The sequence below is a fragment of the Delphinus delphis genome, chromosome 8 (genome assembly GCF_949987515.2).
Source record: "Delphinus delphis chromosome 8, mDelDel1.2, whole genome shotgun sequence".
Taxonomy (NCBI): domain Eukaryota; kingdom Metazoa; phylum Chordata; class Mammalia; order Artiodactyla; family Delphinidae; genus Delphinus; species Delphinus delphis.
In genome coordinates, this window is record NC_082690.1 from 68340376 (window position 1) to 68358217 (window position 17842).

Consider the following 17842-nt stretch of genomic DNA (forward strand, 5'->3'; position numbering starts at 1 on the left):
CTGGCCAAGGCCTTGGGCCTACATGTAAAACCACGTGCCCCACCAGGATGCAGGCAGACATCAGGGCAGCTCCCAGCCGGGTAGCACATGACACACATGTCCTTGGCAAGGCGATTTGCTTACTCCACAGTTTAGGTCACAGAATACAACAAAACTGGAGATAAGACTTTCGCTTGGATGTCATGGTCCGTGAATGTGAACTGATCATCTTTAAATGGTTTGGTTCACCTGCAGATTGGAAGATAAAACTTTCCCAAGACCATTAAGACTTGATTTTTTGCTTCAAAACAATAAGATACAGTTATAAAATTCTTCTGTTGATTTGAAAAATGTGTGGCTTGTTCAAAATATATTTCTTGAAAATATGATATAGGTAAGAGGATACAAAGATGAGTTTAATCCTTCTATCTTATGGGCCATTTTTGTCTCAGCTGTAGTGATTTTTTTTCTTTTGCTAAGGAAATGGGGGTTCAGTGGAATAATCACTTTTTTTTTTAACTTCATGAAGGGTTTCTTTTATTCACTTTGTTATTTAATTTGTTTATTCACTAAGGGTAAACTTCTTTCTTGGAAACCAATGGAGTGCTTTTAAGTGAACTTTACTGGAAGAGGGCAGGAACTGAAATTATATTTACGGTGTACACTCAACTCTTAAAATTTCATTCATAGAAGGAGGGAAATGCACCAGTGTTATCAGTGGTTCTCATCTTGTGGAGTTAGAGGTGATTTTCATTCTCATCTTCTTCTTTGCGGTTTCCTATTTTTCAACAATGAGCATGTATTACTTTTATAATCATAAAAGGCCAGTTAAAAATTAGTCCCACAAATTAATACTCTCCAGCCAAATCAAGAGTCTTTATTTTTGGCAACCTGGCCTGGGTTTCAAACCATCATGTTAACTCAGACCGCTCCAAATTATTTTCTGACTGAGGCATTTAGGAACTTGTTATAAAGAGGACGTTTTCCTTTTGGAAGTTAACATAGAAAGCTAAATGTTTATAATGTGTTAGGAAAGATGTCCTGAGTAATGCTCCTCCTGGAATTTGACTAGCCTTTATTACAGTCACTTAAGGAAATGAATTTTGCAGGTTTCCCCTTCGCTGTGTGACTTGTTTTCCTTTATCCTGTATTCCTGTGTCCCTCAGGTACCTCTGGCTCTATTACCCTGGGATTGCGTGACCCTGTCCTTTGTTTTCTCAGGACCCTTCCAGTTCTAGTGTCCCCTCCATCTGTTCATGACAGGGCAGGGCAGGCTCAGGCACAGCTCTTCGAGATGACTGCTTGGTGTTTGAAGCCAGGCAGTCTCCGAGCCATGCATTCATTTGCTATGATCCTGCAATGTGGCAGCCACTGTTCTAGATGCTGGCTGGGGGCACAGCGATGAGCAAGGCAGGCCTGGCCTCTGCTCCCAGGGAGCTTTCATTCTGGTGGGAGAGAGAAGCAGTCCACGGAGAAATAAATGATAAAGACAATTACAGATTGTAAGAGTGGCCCCAGAGGTGGTTACATGCGCCCATTTGTAGTGGAGCAGGGGGACCAGAGTTGGAAAGCTTCCAAGGCCTGGCTCCTGCTATGTCCTCGGTACTTTCTGGCGCAGAGGGGTGAGATCAAGGAGACCTCTGAGCTGCTTCTCCCATTCAGTCAGCCTGGGCCAGCCGGGATCTACAGGTGGAGAAAGCAAAAGCTGAAGGCATGAGCCAGGGGCCGGCTCTCTTGGTCCCTCCACCTGCCCATCTCTGGACTGCCCAAGGTGCATGTCTATGTTTTCCAAACAGTGATGAGCCAGTTTGCACATAGGGGTCTGGATTTGTGCATGCCACAACTTTGTCTAAAGATAAGCTTATATTCTCTCCCTAATTTCCAACTTTTAATGAGGACCAGCTTCTCATTGTCCCTCCAGTGGGACATTGGGCTGTCACCTTCGGGCAACTAGTTTTCATTAGCTTCACCCTGCTTCCCCATCACCCAGCCACCCCCAGTCCTTTCGCTTGTGCCCGAGTCTGACCTTTGCATGTATTTGGAAGAATTCACTGAGCTGTTGCCCTTTCTGAAAGTCTTGATGACCAGCTCTCACAGGACCTTTTTGCCTCACTTATCTGCTTGGCTTTTGACTGCCCAGAAAAGCTTGGAGTTGGTCAAATAAAAGTAATTTTCCTGAACTCCCTTGTTGAGCCTTCTTTTATATTATACTTCTCTGTCAGACTAGGACTCAGCCATTCATCCTGCTCTTCGTGTCTCCTCTTTCCGAGAACCGGGACAGACAGGCCCCTCACCCCCATGGAGACTCAGCCCCCTTCCTCTACAGATATTACGACTGCTTCTCTGACCCTTCTCCTCCCATCTTCCTGCTCAAAGAGCAAAGCCTTTGAAGCTTGCCACGTACCGGTTTGATGCAGTATAGGAAAACTTGAAGTTGTCTGCCTCCTGAAGGGGTCTGGGGACTCACTTGGCTTCCAGAGCTCCCCCCACCCCTCTCCCACCCACAAACTGTGCCGTTTAACCAGAGAACAAGTCATTCATGCAGTGATCATTTAACACTCCTACCAGGGCCTGCTTGGGAGGCTCTCTGTCACTAAATTCGGTTTTCTTGGGTGGGTGGGTGGGGGAGAGCTTGTTACTATTTTCATTCTTTCGGTGTTGTTACCATTCCTGTAAAAATATATCTGCATACATGCAAGTGTATGTGTGTATGTTTATGTATCTCCTTCTGCTTATAACAAAGGCTTTGGAAGGAGTTGACCCTCAGAGGGCCTGGTTTTAACCATGGGAGTGGTAGTGATCCTTGGGAAATAAATCCTTTTGTTCCAAATAGTCGCCAGCTCACATTTGGTAAAGTTTTGTTTCAGCCTTAATTTCATAGTTTTCCCTAGTTTCTGAGATAACTTTGGTCCACTGTATTTAGCCTCCAGAAGAGAATAGTCATTGGCTCCACCCCTTAAATTCACAGACTTGGTGAGGAAGGCCTTTCATTGGCTGCCTAGTGCCTATGACTCTGTCCAGCTCATGCAGCTCTTAGACATCGTCCCCACAGAGAGTGCTGTCCAGAGCTTTGGAAACTCAGAGGGACAAGGCACCTGTTACAGTCTTTCCAGCCCAAGCATATCTGCAGACCTCCTTTTCCTTGGCCACAACGTGGTAAAGTGTGTCCAGGTTGCTCTGGAGTAAGCAATTTTATTTAAAAAAATTTAATCTGAAAGTTGCCCCAAGGTTGTCTGAATGCTGCCCTCTCTCCTCGTGTATTTTGACTGGTTAATATGGTGTCCTGGCCACACCTGCTGAGGAGGGATGGAAGAGGTGGCCCTTCCCCCTGTTTTGAGACAGGATGGCCTGGATGAGGCTGCAGGGATGAGGGAGTCATCCATTCACTCAGCATCACTTGAGGGTCTACTGGTCACCTGGCATGAAGGGAAGCCACTGGAGTGTTGAGAGCAAGAAATAATATCTGATCTATGTTTTTTAAGGACTCTTCTGGCTGCCTGTGGACTGAGGTGGGGATGACAAGCGTGGAGAGGGAGCTGGGTTAGGCGGTGGTGGTTCTGGTCCAGGGAGCAGTGCTGGCTTGGACACTGCTAGCAGGCTTCTGTGTGAGAGTGGCCAGGGCACAGACAGGCCTTCGCTGACTGCCCTTGCCGTTTTCCCCAAGTGTGCAAGCCCTGCCAGTCTCCTGTTCTATGACTGATGCTATTCATTCCACCTGGAATGTACTCATCCCCTGCTTCCCAGTCCTGGCCGATCTGCCACTGCCTAGCTGAGTACCTTGGGCAAGTTACCAAATCTCTCTTGAGCCTAATCTCTTCATCTATGAAAGAGTGATCATTGAACCATCCTCGTGGGATTGTGAGGATAATACGATACATAGTTGAGTGTGATTATTGCAATAGCCTCCGAAGCAGTTTTCTGCTTCCAACCTTGCCTCCTTACTCTGTGCTCTCTGCCCAGTGATCCTGTGCAGAGGGGCTCAGCTCAGGTCATGCCTCCAGTTCAGAACCCTCTTGACAGTGGCTTCTTGTCTCACTCAGAGGAAAAGCCTTCTCCTGGCCCACAGGGCTTCCCAGTACTTCTCTGACCTCATCTCCCACCCCAGGGCCTGGTGAGGATTTGAGCAGACTGGGTTCTGCGTAGCGCACTGTGGTGCATGTGAGCGGCGCCCTCCTGAGCTGTGCAGTGCACAACTTGTGCGGCTGTCTGCACTGACCCTGCCTGCCCCTCTCTCGCTTCACTCCAGCCACCCTGGAATCCTTGCTGTTCTTCAAACACGCCAGGCGTGCTTCCTGTCCAAGCTCTTTCCACTGGCTGCCCCTCTGCCTCAAATGCTCTTCCCCCAGATATCTGGATGGCTTGTTCATGCAGCTTCTCCAGGTCTTCTCTCTAATGTCACCTGGTTTAAAGTTGTACTACCCAGCCCACTGCCCCACCCCCACGTTCCCTGTCTCCCTTTCTTGCTTTACTTTTCTTCTTAGTGCTTACTGCCATCTAACATACAATACATTTTACTTATTTATCTGGTTTATTGTCTTCTTTCAGTAGTTCTGAGGGCAGAAACGCGTGTTTATTTTGTTCACTGCTCTATCCGGAGTGCCTAAAACAGTGCCTGACAGGTAGTAGGGGTCCGTAATGAATAAGTGCATGAGTTTGCAGTAGAGCAAGCGAAGTGCTCCGTGCGGTGCTCAGCAGACAGTCAGCGCCCAGTACATGCTGGCGACTCTTCTGCTGCTTGTTGTTGTTGATGACCCCTCAGGGACCGTTCGGCTTTCTCTGAGCCCTTCCCCAGCCCCTTCTCTGTTGAATTGAATCCTGGCTGCCTCTCTTCCTTGCTGTTCTTCCCTCTGTGCCTTCTCTCTCTGGGTGACATTTGTCACGCTGCATTAGAGAGGCTTATCTCACTCTTTTCTCTTTGAGTTTGAATTCCTGCAACAACTGGTGCATTTGGATTTGTGTCTTTGTGCCCTGTGCCCACTGGTTGGCACGTAGTAGGAGCCCAGGAAGTGCTCATTGCAGGCAGCTGTGGTAGGTGGGATGCTCTCGAATCCATCAGGACCCTTACTAGCTGTCCCGGGTCCAGCATCACTGCCTAATGCTTGCACCCCATCCCAAGGCGGATCAAGGGAGAGTTTGACAACCACTTAAATGATGGAATGTCTAATGGTGTATTTAGAGCAGGTTTGGGGGAAAAGAGGGCCTCCTGTGCATAGTCCTTTGGATGGCAGTGTCTGGGTGACCTGCTTGTTCCATATTTGAGAGCCTGGCCCTTTGGCTACTTAGCCCACAAAGGATTGGGGTCATTCAGTGGAGACAATGTGAGCAACACCAATGTGTTTGGAGGAGGCCTGGGAAAATGAGAGAAAGCTTGAGCTGGCGCTTAGGGGCTTTGGGGTAGGGGAGGAGAGCATGGCTTCTGGAGGTGGCATAAGGGACGAGAGGGCAGCCCCTGGCCAGCCTGGGGAGGGGTGTGGGTGCCTTAGGAGGCCTGATTAGGTAGGTGGTGTGGGCCCCTTGAGGGAGGACCTTACATGCCAGACCGGAAGTTTGGCCTCTTGTATTGGCAGGAGGTGTCTAGACTGGGGATTCTGGTAGGGGTATGGGTAGGAATCAAGGGGGACGGGAGATGTGGGGAGGAGCTCTGGAGTCTTTTTCTCCTGTCCAGAGATGGAGTTGTCTTGTGGAACCCACAGGTGGCACAGCAGTGCCGGAGGTCATGCCTTTAGGGACCAACATTGACGCCCACAAGGGCAGTGAGCTTCATCTGAACCCACAAAGTACAGGAGGCTGAGGGGTTAGAGGCAGGGGTTTGGCATGGACTGGGGTACAAGAGGGGGCTTTTTCTCTTTGGGGGCAACTGTTGGTACCCTGGGGTCCCTGGGATCTTCCTGCCCTGCTCTGGTTGGTTCACCTGTTCATAAGCCACTGCATCTCTGTCAGCAGCTGGGTGCCGACACTTTGTGCAGGGCCAGTCTGCCTCGTCTGTCAGTCTTGTATCAGGTTGCTCTACGGAAGAGCTTTAAACCCAGAGACTGGCAGACTCAGATTCAAGTGTCAGCTCAGCCCCTAACTCTCTGTGTGGCCTTGGCCAAGATACTTGTTCTCACTGGGGCTCACTTTCTTTATCTGCCAGGCTATCAGCAAACAAGCGAAATCCCTGTGTTCTAGGCTAGAGCCCCTTAAATCCCTCCTGCCTTGGGGCGGGATTAGCCTCAGAGGCTTAGGAAGGGCCGAGCCCTCCAGTGGGAGCCTGGTGGCAACACTGTGGAAAGGCCAAGGCTTGACTTTAAGTATCTTAGGGGTTTGAAAATTGTTTTCTCACCCAGAGATTGATTCATTCTGCAATGGAAGGGTTCTCTTCTCCATTCCCCTTGCTTGCTTTGGGATAGAATTCCTGAAATGACCTTGGCTTTGGGGTGCCTTTCCTATCTCCCATTCTGTACTCCTAAGTAGGGTCCCTGCCCCATGCCCAGGCTTCACATTTTCCTACCACCAGCCCCTCTGGCCCTGTTTACTGAGATTTTCTCTCAGCTTTCCCCTAATTTTCCTTGCTTCTTACTTCTAACCTGCGACCTAATCTGCCCAGCTGGGGCAACCTTAGTGGCACAAACACATATCCCTACACATTGCATCCCCTTTCCTCTTAAGATGATATCCTCAGCGTTTTTCCATGTGGCTCCCTCGTTTTCAGCATGCTTCTTTAAGATGGCTGCATAACTATCAAGGGAATGCCCTCAATAAGACGTGAGCTTGTTATGGGGCATTTAGATTACTTCTAATTTTTGCTCTTTCAGCTCATGCTGCATTAAGCCGTCTTTGTGTATTACAGAATCATTTCATTAGTTTGGCATTTATCTAGCTAATGGCAATGGCCCAAGATTAGATGGAGAATCAGAATTTTTTTTTCCAAGAAGAATGAGGATATATTCAAATTTTACTTTAAATGCTAGGAAGGTCTTTGTCGTGTTTTCCATGAATGAAGAAGCAGGCTAACAGTAATGTGAAACTAGATGTAAGTGAAAGGCTGTGTATTTACAAGTAATACATGGCTTGTTTGTTCTTAAGTGTGGAGGTGAGCCCCGTACATTCTCTTAAGGAGTAATCTACCTGCTCAAATTGAGGAATTATGTGTCCCTATATCTTTGGCACTTTATTTAAAACAATAACAAAATAAAATAAACAATGATCTCTTCTTAAGGATGTTTTTAAGAAGTAGCCTAAAACAAAAAGTAAATAGGATTTTTGAGGGAAGAAAACATGTCTCCCTAAGACAGAGTGAGCCTGTCAGGAATACTCTCAGAAGTGGAAGCAGGTTGCAAACTTGCCAAAAGGTTGGCTTTTTCTTGGCCATTAGGAAATGGCTAGAATGAAACTGAGAAACAAATATGACTGACTTGGTCCCCTGTATTCTTTTTTTTTTTTTTTTTTGGCTGCATTGGGTCTTCGTTGCTGCACGTGGGCTTTCTCTAGTTGCGGTGAGCTGGGGCTACTCTTCGTTGCAGTGTGCAGTCTTCTCATTGTGGTGGCTTCTCTTGTTGTGGAGCACAGGCTCTAGGCATGCGGGCTTCAGTAGTTGTGGCTCGCGGGCTCTAGAGCACAGGCTCAGTAGTTGTGGCGCATGGGTTTAGTTGCTCCACGGCATGTGGGATCTTTCTGGACCAGGGCTTGAACCCATGTCCCCTGCATTGGCAGGTGGATTCTTAACTACTGTGCCACCAGGGAAGTTCCCCCTGTATTCTTTTTAACCTGAAATCTGTGTTGGCTTTGGGGTGATGGGGGAGGCTTCCCCTGTCCTGCTGATCTGTTGTTGTTTTAGTCTCTGTAGATTGTTATGTAGACCCAGGCTTTAGGCTCTGCATTTCAGCTTAACCCAGCAAATGTTAACTGAGTCTTTACAGTGTATAAGGTTACAGGGGATAAAAATTTGGGGAAAAAAACCCCATGCACCACTGTTTCTGAGGAGTTCATGAACTGGGAGTGGGAAGGTAAGACACATCTAAAATTAATGATTATTCAAGCGAGATTAGGAAGAGGGCCCTGGGAGAAGTCCACCCCACCCTGTTAGAGAAGGGAGGTATTCCATCTCATTGGACAGCTGGGGTGAGGGAATATAGAAAGGTGTTAAAGAGTGGTTGCTTTTGTCAGCACCTTAAGGCCTGGCTGAGATAGACATTCACAGGAAAAGTGAAAGGCCTAAGTAGAGGAAGCGGAGGTAGAAGGACATGGTGTATGTTTGGGGTTTGGCTGAAACAATGGGCTCATGTAATAGTGGTCATAGCTAGCACATTATGGAGTGTATCAGGTGCGAGGCATGGTTCTAAGACCTTTATCTATATTAGCTCATTTTATCCCTGCAGTGACCCAAGTGAGGTCTTCTATAATTGTCTCCATTTTACAGATGAAGACATAGACATAAAACAATTTATTATCTGTCCAAGACCATAGTGCTGTACAGCTAAGATCAGACCCAGTTGGTCTGGCTCCAGAATATCTGCTTCTAACCACCAAGCTGTCCTGCCTCCAATATAGGGGAAGAACAGGCACTAGAACCAGAAAGGTGGGTAGACATCCTATCGTAGAGGCTTGGGGTACCAATGTTTAGAGGTGCAGAGGTGGAAGAGGGGGCCAGAGACAGAGATGAGAGGGATCGCAGTGGTGGGTATGGGGGAGTTTGTGAGAGCTGTGAGGGGCCACAGGAAGAAGGAGTTTCAAAAAGGGGGTTTGTCAACAAGGCCCAGCACTGCAGAGAGTTCCAGGAGGTGAGATCTGAGAGCAGGTCTGAGCCAGTGAAAGCTGAGAGGGCCTGGGAGAGGGGTTGGTCAGGCTGCAGGCACAAAGGGCAATGGAAGGGTTCTGCAGGGTTCTGCAGGGTTCTGACTGAGGTGCTGCTCACTCCAGGATGCTGTGTATTTTGAAGATGGTGAAGCAGGTGCAGACATTGGCTATGATTGTCTGTGTCCTCTTGTCAGTAGAAAGACGAGAGCATGACAGAGAAGGGCAGGTGAGAGCTGGCACTGCTAATTTGGCAAACTCAGTGGCTTTTCTGCAGCCTAATGATTTCTGAAAGCTATTTGCTATGCTCAGGCACAAGTGTGACTGCCTCATCTGAATGCTGTAGCGATCACTGTTTTTCCTGGAAAATTGGGCCCATGTAGGCTCTGTGTGTCGTTTATTTGAGTTCCATTTTTATAGCCTTATTACCTTGTCCTCATGATGCAAGAGGCCTCTCTTTTCTGGAGCTTTGCTGTGAAAATTGTTTCTTAAAAGGCACAAAGTGATCTCTCATCATTGGGGTTGTGCTCTCTCCAGAGCAGTGCTTTTCTGCAGACTTTTCATCACCCCTGACACCAGTTGTCATGTTTTTCTGATGGTTTGCAATTTACTGAGAACTTTTAGGCTGCTCTTGAATTTCACTACCTAGGTATTTGCCACGATTTCTTCTAGAAGAGTTTGTGCATGTAAATAGTCCATTCAGTTTCTTCCTCTCTGATAGGTGTCCCTACCAGTGACTTTGCCAGCACCTGACACCCAGTCTTGTCCTCTGGCCTTGAGTTGACAGTGCTGGTAATTAGCGTGTATGGAGCCTGAGCTGTTTCCAGGCACTATACTGAAAGATTTATGTTCATGATCTTAATTATTCCCAGTCCCTATAAAGAAGGCACTGTTACCCCCATTTTACAGTTGAAGGAAATGAGTCTTACAGAGGGAGAGTAACTTGCCCCAGGTCACACAGGTAGTAAATGGCAGAGTGGGCCTCCACTCCAAGGCCTTTCTGACCTTGGAGCCCATGTAGTCCATTCATTCATTCATTTATTCATTTATTCATTCATTCAACAACACATGATTGTCTACAACATTCCAAGCACTGTTCTAGACCCAGGGGATACGACAAAAAAAAGCAAAAATTCCTGCCTTCAGCTTACATTCAAATTTGGGGAGGTAGAGAAAAAAATAATAAATAAAATATACAGTACGCTATATGGTAATAAGGACTGTGGAGAAAAAGAAAGCAAGGCAGTCAGCTAAGAAGCGTTGGGAGCATTTTAAATAGAGCAATCAAAGAAGGCCTCATTGAGAAGGAGACCAAATTGTTAGGTTGAATAGCAAACAGCCCCCCAAATCTCAGCATATCAACCCAAGAGAACTTTTATTTCTCATATAGAAAAGTTCCAATGTGGCTGCTCCTGGTTAAGCAGGCATCCTTCCTGGTGGTTATTGAGGGACCCACACTTCTTCTATCTTGTGGCTCTGCCCTCTTCAAGGCCCTCAGATTCCTTTCCATTCAGCTGGAGGGTGAGGAAAAAGAGAGAGGACTTTGTGGGGAGGTTTTTGTGGGCCAGTCTGGAAGAAGCATGCATCCCTCCCACCCAGAACTCAGTCACACTCAGTGTACTCCTAACTGCAAGGAGGGCTGGGAAATGTAGTCCAGCCATGTGCTCACAAGGTAAAATAAAAAGGGTTTTGGTGAACTCATAGTGTAGTGATGAATGAGGGGAAGAAGTGAGTCGTGGGTTTAACTGGGATAGAGCATTAGGCATGGGAACAGCAAGTAAAGGTGGCTAAGGTGGCTGGAGTGGAGCGAGGAGAAGATGAGGACATGGTGGAAAGTGAAGGCAGGGAAGTGAAGGGGGCCAGGCCATTAAGGTCATTGTCAGGACTTGGTTGCATTGTGAGTGACTGATCTGAGTTGCATCATGAAAGGCTCACCCTGACTACTGTGTTGAGGGAGGACTCAGGGAGAGAAGTCGAGTCTGTTGCCATTCGTTACCCAGTGAGTGGTGAGAGCAGCCAGGTCCCGAGTGGTGGTGATGGTGGAGGTGCGGAGAAGTGGTTGGATTTGAGATCTGTTCTGAAAGTGGAACAACAGGTTTTGCTGCGGGTTGGTGGTGGTGTGTGACAGAAAGAAAGGAATCGGGATAGTTCTGAGATTCTTGGCTTTTGCTTAATGACTATTAGACTCACTTTCTACCCACAGAAGTAAAAAGAGGGGGAAAGTTTTTGAAAAAAGGTATCTGGACGCCCTCTGGGCCCTGATGTATCTCGCGTAGCCTCTTCTCCACAGTACTTTCTTTAGCACAGATGGGCAATTCTTTTCCACAACTGAGCTTTCAGACAGAGGGAGGACATCTGTAGCTCCTCCCAGCACAGAGCCTGGATGGAACAACTTTGGCAATGGTCTCACATCATTGCCTGGGATCTTTGGACTGAGTCTTGGGGCCCCTTGGACTGATGTGGAAGGGACCCAGTGTCCCGCTGGGTAACCAAGAGATACCTGCAGAGGCCACTTCCAATCCATGCTGTGTGTAATGTAAGAATATAAGTGTGTTTGGGAGTGGAAGCGGAAGCAGTTTTCCTGGTTCTTACTTGGCAATCATGACCTGCCAAGGCAGAAATGAGAGATGGAATTTTTTAGTAGTTGGTGCTCCCATTAGGAGCATAAGGGGAAGAAAGTCTATCTTAAACAGAGCAGGGTACGAGCTGTGGCAGCAAATATTGCATGCCTACTAGGTGCTGGGCACTGGCTGGGTATTTTGGTTTCATTGGAGAGGGAAACAAATGTACTGTTCCTGCCCTCCTGACAGAGTAGACCCATGTGGCTAGATCATACAGTGATTTGCTGGAAGAAATTATATTTACACCTGAGTGTTTCTTTCATTTTCTTTTTTTTCTTTTCTTTTTCTTTTTTTAGTGATTGTGAATGGTACTGTATTTTTAATTTCAGTGTCCACATGTTCATTGCTAGTATACAGAAAAACAATTGAGTTTTTATTTTGTATCCTACATCCTAGATAAACTCACTAATTAGTTGCAGGCTTTTTTTTTTTGTATATTCCACAGGATTTTCTATCTAGACAATCACATAATCTACAAATACAGATGATTTCTTCCTTTCCAATCTGTTTTATTTCCGTTTGTTGCCTCTTGTGCTGGCTCTTTGCTGAGTAAGAGTGGGCAGCATTGCCTATTCCTAATCCTGGGGGGCAGCATTCAGTCTTTCACCATTAAGTGTATGGTTAGCTGTAGATGATTTTTGCACATGTCATTTGCACTTTGTTGTATGGGTGTGGGTGGGACCATGGGGTTTTCTGTGGTGTTTGGCTGATATAGGGCAGTTACTATCTAAAAGTTGTCTATCTTGCTCGAGGCAGCAAGCTTTTGTTGGAGCCTTTTTCGTCTGTGCTTGTTGGCATCTCCAGGTTCTTCCGTTCCAAGTGAGGCAAAAAGAAAATGCAGGCCACTCACCATGGTGTCCTTCCTCCAGGCCTGAGGCCCCTCACTGGTCTGCCTTCTTCACTCCGCCTTTCAGAGTCCTCTCTTGTTTGTTTTACATATCACGTGCAGGGGTTTTTGTTGTGCGCAGCAGGTGGAATAGGGAAAGGTGTGTCTACCGCATCCTCCTGGAAGTGGAAGTGGTTGGGAGAAATTAGAGGATTGGGTTGAAGCCAGTGTGTGAAGGGCCTTCACGCCAGGGGTTTGACTCTGTAGGTGGCAGGAGGGATGTTGGAGGTTCAACTCTGCAGCAGTGTGGAGGGATGGGGAGGGGAGTGGCAGAGAGACCCGGAGGCTGGTGCCTGGGCCCAGGGAGGTGAGGATGCATTTCTGGACTGCGACAGCAGACGTGGGGCAGAAAGGAAGAAGGGAGAGTCCATGCGGGCCACAAGGAAGTCCGAGGACCAGGTGAGTCTGAGGTTTCTAGCTTGGGCAACTAGCTAGGAGATTGGGGAGCTAGGGGAGTGGTGTAAGTGTAACAGAGTAGGTATATTCTAGGCCCTTTAGAGCATGACCGGAAGATTGGACTAACTGTGCTTCCCTTCAGGGCCGGCTCCGCAGAGAAAGCCTGGCTGCTGTGTAAAACCCAAGGAGCACACATTCTGGGCAGAGGAAACATTGTGGGGAAAGGCACAGATACAGAAAACGTCATGGCGGGCCTGTTGGGACTCCAGCTAGCTGAGGCATAAGTGGGTAGTTCTTGGTTCCATAACTGGGAAGGGTGCTGTAGGAGTTCACAAAAGCAAGAGGTTCTGGAATGGGAGTTGACGCTGTTGGTGGTCTATCTGGCACCTTACATTCTTTGTGTGTTGACATCAGTCTTTCCTACTGCAGACAGGCCACCCTCCCTGGGGGGCACCACTGCTGACAGCTCCCGCTTACCAATTCCAGTGAAGGGAGAACTCCTTTCTCTGCATCCATATATTGATCCTAGAGAAAGGCTATGGTTGGCCCAGCTTGGGCGATGTGCTTATCCTTTTTGACCTATCACTGTTGCAGGGAGTAGACTAATCTGAGCCGGATGGTTTACCCACCCCCATTAGATCAAGCCAGGCCTTTTTTTTTTTTTTTTTTTTTTGGCCACACTGCATGGCTTGCAGGATCTCAGTTCCCCGACCAGGGATTGAACCCGGGCCATGGCAGTGAAAGCTCGGAATCCTAACCACTAGGCCACCAGGGGGCTCGCAAGCAAGGACTTTTAAGGAAGAAGGCAGAAGAAAAGCATCTACGGAAGATAGAAAAGAATATTTACTATGGTTCACTGTATAATATCTTCTGAAGAATTTATAGTATGGCAATGTAGGAACTCTTTGGAGAGTTTTAAAGCAGGGGACTTGATCAAATTTAGGTTTTCTTAAAATTATCACTGTGTAAAGTTGTAGTTGGAAATAAGTAAATGAGGAGAGCTGGGGAGACTGGTAGAGAGGCTGCTGCTGTAGTTCTGGGGAGAACAGATGAGACCTGAGCTAATTCAAGTCCTTGGATCCTTATGTCATTTGGACTTCACCCTCCAGCCACAGCGTCGAGGGCTTGAGGAGGGGGACAGAGTCTGGAGACAATTAGGCAAATAAGGCGTGGTGAACAGCTGGAGGGGGCAGGGGGTGCTTCAGGAGGACTCACCACCAGCACCAACTGTTCCCTGAGAGGCTAGCTTTCTCTTTGGAAACTAGTCATTAAGTGGTGGCAGACTTGACATATCTTTCTTATTGCTTCTTAAGAAATGTGGGTGTTACTGGCTTCTTGTGGTGTCCTAACTGGAAAAGGAAGCTGATTGATTCTACTTTTCTCCCTTTAAAAAGTTTCCTTTCTTTAAGGAATCAGATAATAGGAGGTGTGTCAGGACTGCCAGTCGAGAAATAGATGGTTGAGAGGAAGATGCAGGCCTGAAGGCCCTGCCTCCCCCATCGCTGCCCCAGGGCCTGCAGGTCTGCTCTGGAAACATTTATCCTTTTGGCATTGTCCTTGCTGGGAAGGCTTGCAAGAATTTTAAGCAAAGAAATGACATAATCTGATTTATGTTGTAACAGATTCCCTCCTGTATTGAGAATAGGCTATGGGTGGAAGTGGGAGTGACACCAAAAATAGCAGCAGGGAAAGCAGGGACACCAATTAGGAGGCTATTGCAATAATCTAGGCTGGTAATGGTGGAGGAGGTGAGAAATGGTCACATTGTGAATATATTTTGAAGGTAAAAACCAGAGGATTGGATAGAGAATAAGAGAGAAAGAGACGAGACAAGACGAGAATGACTCCGAATCTTTGACCTGGGCAACTGGAAGACCATGGCCTTAAACTGAGATGGATAAGATTCTGGAGGAGCAGGTCTGGGGGAAGATCAGGGGTCTGTGTGAGACGTGTCAAGTTTGAGACATGGAACACATCTCACACAGACCTCCTGTCCACTTGACATCTTACCTGAAACAGGCAGTAGGATATATTAGCCAGGAGTCCAGAGGTGAGGTCTGCACTTGGAGAGAAATCTGGGCATCCTCAGCCTATAGGTAATATGAGACTAGGTGAGATCACCCAGGGGGTGATTGAAGGAATACAGAGAAGACAGGAGAACCAGGACCGAGCCCTGGGGCACTCTTACATTAAGAGGTGGGGAGATGAGGAAGAACCAGCAAAGGGAAAGAACAGCCAGTGAGGTAGATGGAAGACCCAGAGTGCTAGCCTGGAAGCCAAGTGAAGAGAGTGGTCAAACAAGAGGGCTTGATTCACTGGTAGCAAAAGCTGTAAGAGGAGGACTCAGACTCACCCTTTGGATCTAACAACATGGAGGAGAAGCTAAATGCGTGCTTTTGGACCCAAACTTAGCCTTTCAAATAAGTCATAGTTCCCGCCTTGAAGGAGAATACAGGTGTGCAAAAAAGGGTCATTTAAGATTGATTGAAACAAGTCTGAGAAAGATGTGAAGATAGTATCGTGGGAGCCCAGCAGAAACAGACAGTACTTCTGGCTTTTGTGGGGAGGGTTGAGGTCAGATTAATTCATGTCTTCATTCGTTCAATGATTCATTCATTCATTCCACAAAAACTTTTTGAGTGCCATGGACTGAGAGGAAGGGAGAAGGTAGAGTTGTTGTTTAAGGGGTATAAAGGTTCAGTTTTGCAGATGAAAAAAAAGTTCTGGAGGTGACTGGTAGTAGTTGCACAACAGTGTGAATGTGTGTAATGCCACTGAACTGCACACTTAAAAATGGCTAAGCTCGTAAATTTTGTTATGTGTGTTTTACCACCACATACGCACACACACACAAAATCAGAAAGGAAAAAAAAATCTTATTGAGCCCCACCATGACCTTGGTTGGGAATATGATGTTGAAATGGAAGTCATTTCAGTAGAGGGAGATCACGTGGAGAGAAGGGGAGGAAGACATCCAGCTGGAAGGAATGCTGAGAGAAGGGTCTGGGCACCAGTCCTATCTGTCTAGATTGAAGCATCCGCTGGGGGAGATCACAGGAGCTGAGGCTGCAGACTCAGGCTGAGCCAGTTGCTGCAGGCCTGGCAGCCTGGCTGTGGAGTTGGGCTTGCCTTCTTGGGCTCTGGGAGCCTCTAAAGGTTTCTGCCCATGGGAGTGTCATTCCAGAGATGTGCATTTAGAAGCTTAATCTCATTAATCCTTCCTGTTAAACCCGTTGCCTATTAAAAGCAGTGGGATTGAAGCATGCATTTCTCTGATGAAAATGGCGGCCTAGCAGAATTTTAGATACCTGGGCATGTGTTCATGAATTGAGTAGGTTATTTTTCCACCCATTTTACAAATATTTATTGAGGACTGTCTAAATGCCCATAGTAGTCTAGGCACTGGAGGTAAGGGAAGGGGTGAATTTCTCAGATCACTTCTCTTGATAAGCCTACAGTCTAGGGACCCCATTCCCAAATAAGAAATTATGCTACATTGTACCGCATGTTACCATAAATGTCTCACCGAGGTTCCATGGGAGCCGAGAGGAGGGTGCCTGGCCTGTCAGGGACACTGGGATGGCTTCCAGGGAAAGGCTGTCCAGTGGATTTGAAGGATGAGCAGTATTTTCTAGGCAGAGAAGCAGAGATAGACATCCTGGGAGGACAGTAAATCAAAACTTATTGGGGTTGTAAATTTAAAGAAAACATGTAAATATTCTCTTTTAAAGTTAAACTCTTATTTCATTGGCTTTTAGGTGGTGCTGGCTAGAGTGCATGCTTTTGGACCCAAGCTTAACTTTTCAAATGTGGAATGCTAGGCCTTCATTGGTAAGTTTGTTTGATGCCTTCTTACCAAATTATGCGTCAAGGATTGGTATTTGGAATGAAGGGCAAGGTAGTTATCATTGGTGCTGCTCTGTGAAGGGTACCAAGCCTGGACCCTAGAGAAGCCTACAGTATAGGTGGAAAAGATCCACAGGAGAAGTGGATCCCACTGTAGGTTTCTGCAGTAGGTGCAGAGGGAGAAGCCAGAGGAGAAACACCCAGGGGTGCAAGGGATGGACGCAGCTGGCCTCACAGAGAGGTGCAGCTTTGGCTGCATTTTGAAGGATGGACCAGTCCGGGGGGGAGTGAAATAAGCTTTTCAGGCTTGAGAAGGTGGGTGTAAGATGTAAAGAAAGTGGGCTCAGCAGAAGACCCACAGGAACAAAAACTTCATCCAAAGGAGTGGTGAGTAAGAACTTCTTCAGGATCTGCTGGTGGTTGATTATTCTATTCTAGACCAGGGTCAGCAAATTTTTCCTGTAAAGGATCAGATGGTAAATATTTTTGGCTTCCTAGGCCATATGGTTTCTGTCATAGCTACTCAACTCTGCCATTATAGTGGGAAAGCAGCCATAGTTAATATGTGTATGACGGTGTGGCTGTGTTCCAAAAAAGCTTTATTTACAGAAACAGGTCGTGGGCCGGATTTGGCCTGTGGGCTGTAGTTTGCCCACTCCTTTTCTAGACCCTGAATGCTGTGCTGGGCTAAGGCACTTGGACTTTGTCCTGAAGGCAGTGGGAAGCCATTGAAGTTATTTGGGGCAAAGAAGTGAAATGGCCAAAGTAACAAGTTAGGAGCATTCATCTGATAGCTGGACAAGAAGCATGGGTCCTGTTCCAAGGCAGCAGTAGCAATCCAGGTGTGAGGTCATGTGGTTAACAGTGCTTAAAATGGAGAAAAGGTCCAATAGGAGAGATATTGCAAAGGAAGAATGGTAGGATTTATGGTCTTCTTAGACTTTAAAGACAGGAGCCAAATAAGATGAAAGTTTAAACTTGATAGTTCACAATGGTAACATTGACAGAAATGTGGCTATTGGGGATGGAGAAGGGTAGTTGATGCGTCCAGTTTTTGATACACTGAATTTGAGATGGTACTGATTCATCCACAGGATATGTCTAGTAGGCAATTAGAAATTCAGGGCTGGGGACTTCCCAGGCAGTCCAGTGGTTAAGACTTCACCTTCCAATGCAGCGGGTGCAGGTTTGATCCCTGCTTGAGGAGCTAAGATCCCACATGCCTTGTGACCAAAATACCAAAACATAAAACAGAAGCATTATTGTAACAAATTCAATAAAGACTTTAAAAATTGTCCGCATCGGGACTTCCCTGGTGGCACTGTAGTGAGGAGAAGAACCT

General features: G+C 47.0%; 1 protein-coding gene across 7 annotated transcripts in view; it reads left to right on the forward strand.

Annotated features, from left to right (window-relative positions):
• The window catches only part of BMAL1 (basic helix-loop-helix ARNT like 1), a 104390-nt gene that overhangs the window by 14371 nt on the left and 72177 nt on the right, over nt 1-17842 (forward strand). For 5 of the 7 annotated variants that reach the window (XM_060018515.1, XM_060018522.1, XM_060018520.1 and 2 more), the window contains exon 2: nt 16413-16485. The exons of 1 other annotated variant lie outside the window; for it this stretch is intronic. The gene's annotated coding sequence lies outside the window, so the exon portion shown is untranslated. Of the gene's footprint in view, nt 1-12612; nt 12658-16412; nt 16486-17842 lie in introns of those variants that run through there. One more of the 7 variants, XM_060018516.1, reaches the window with a different exon arrangement.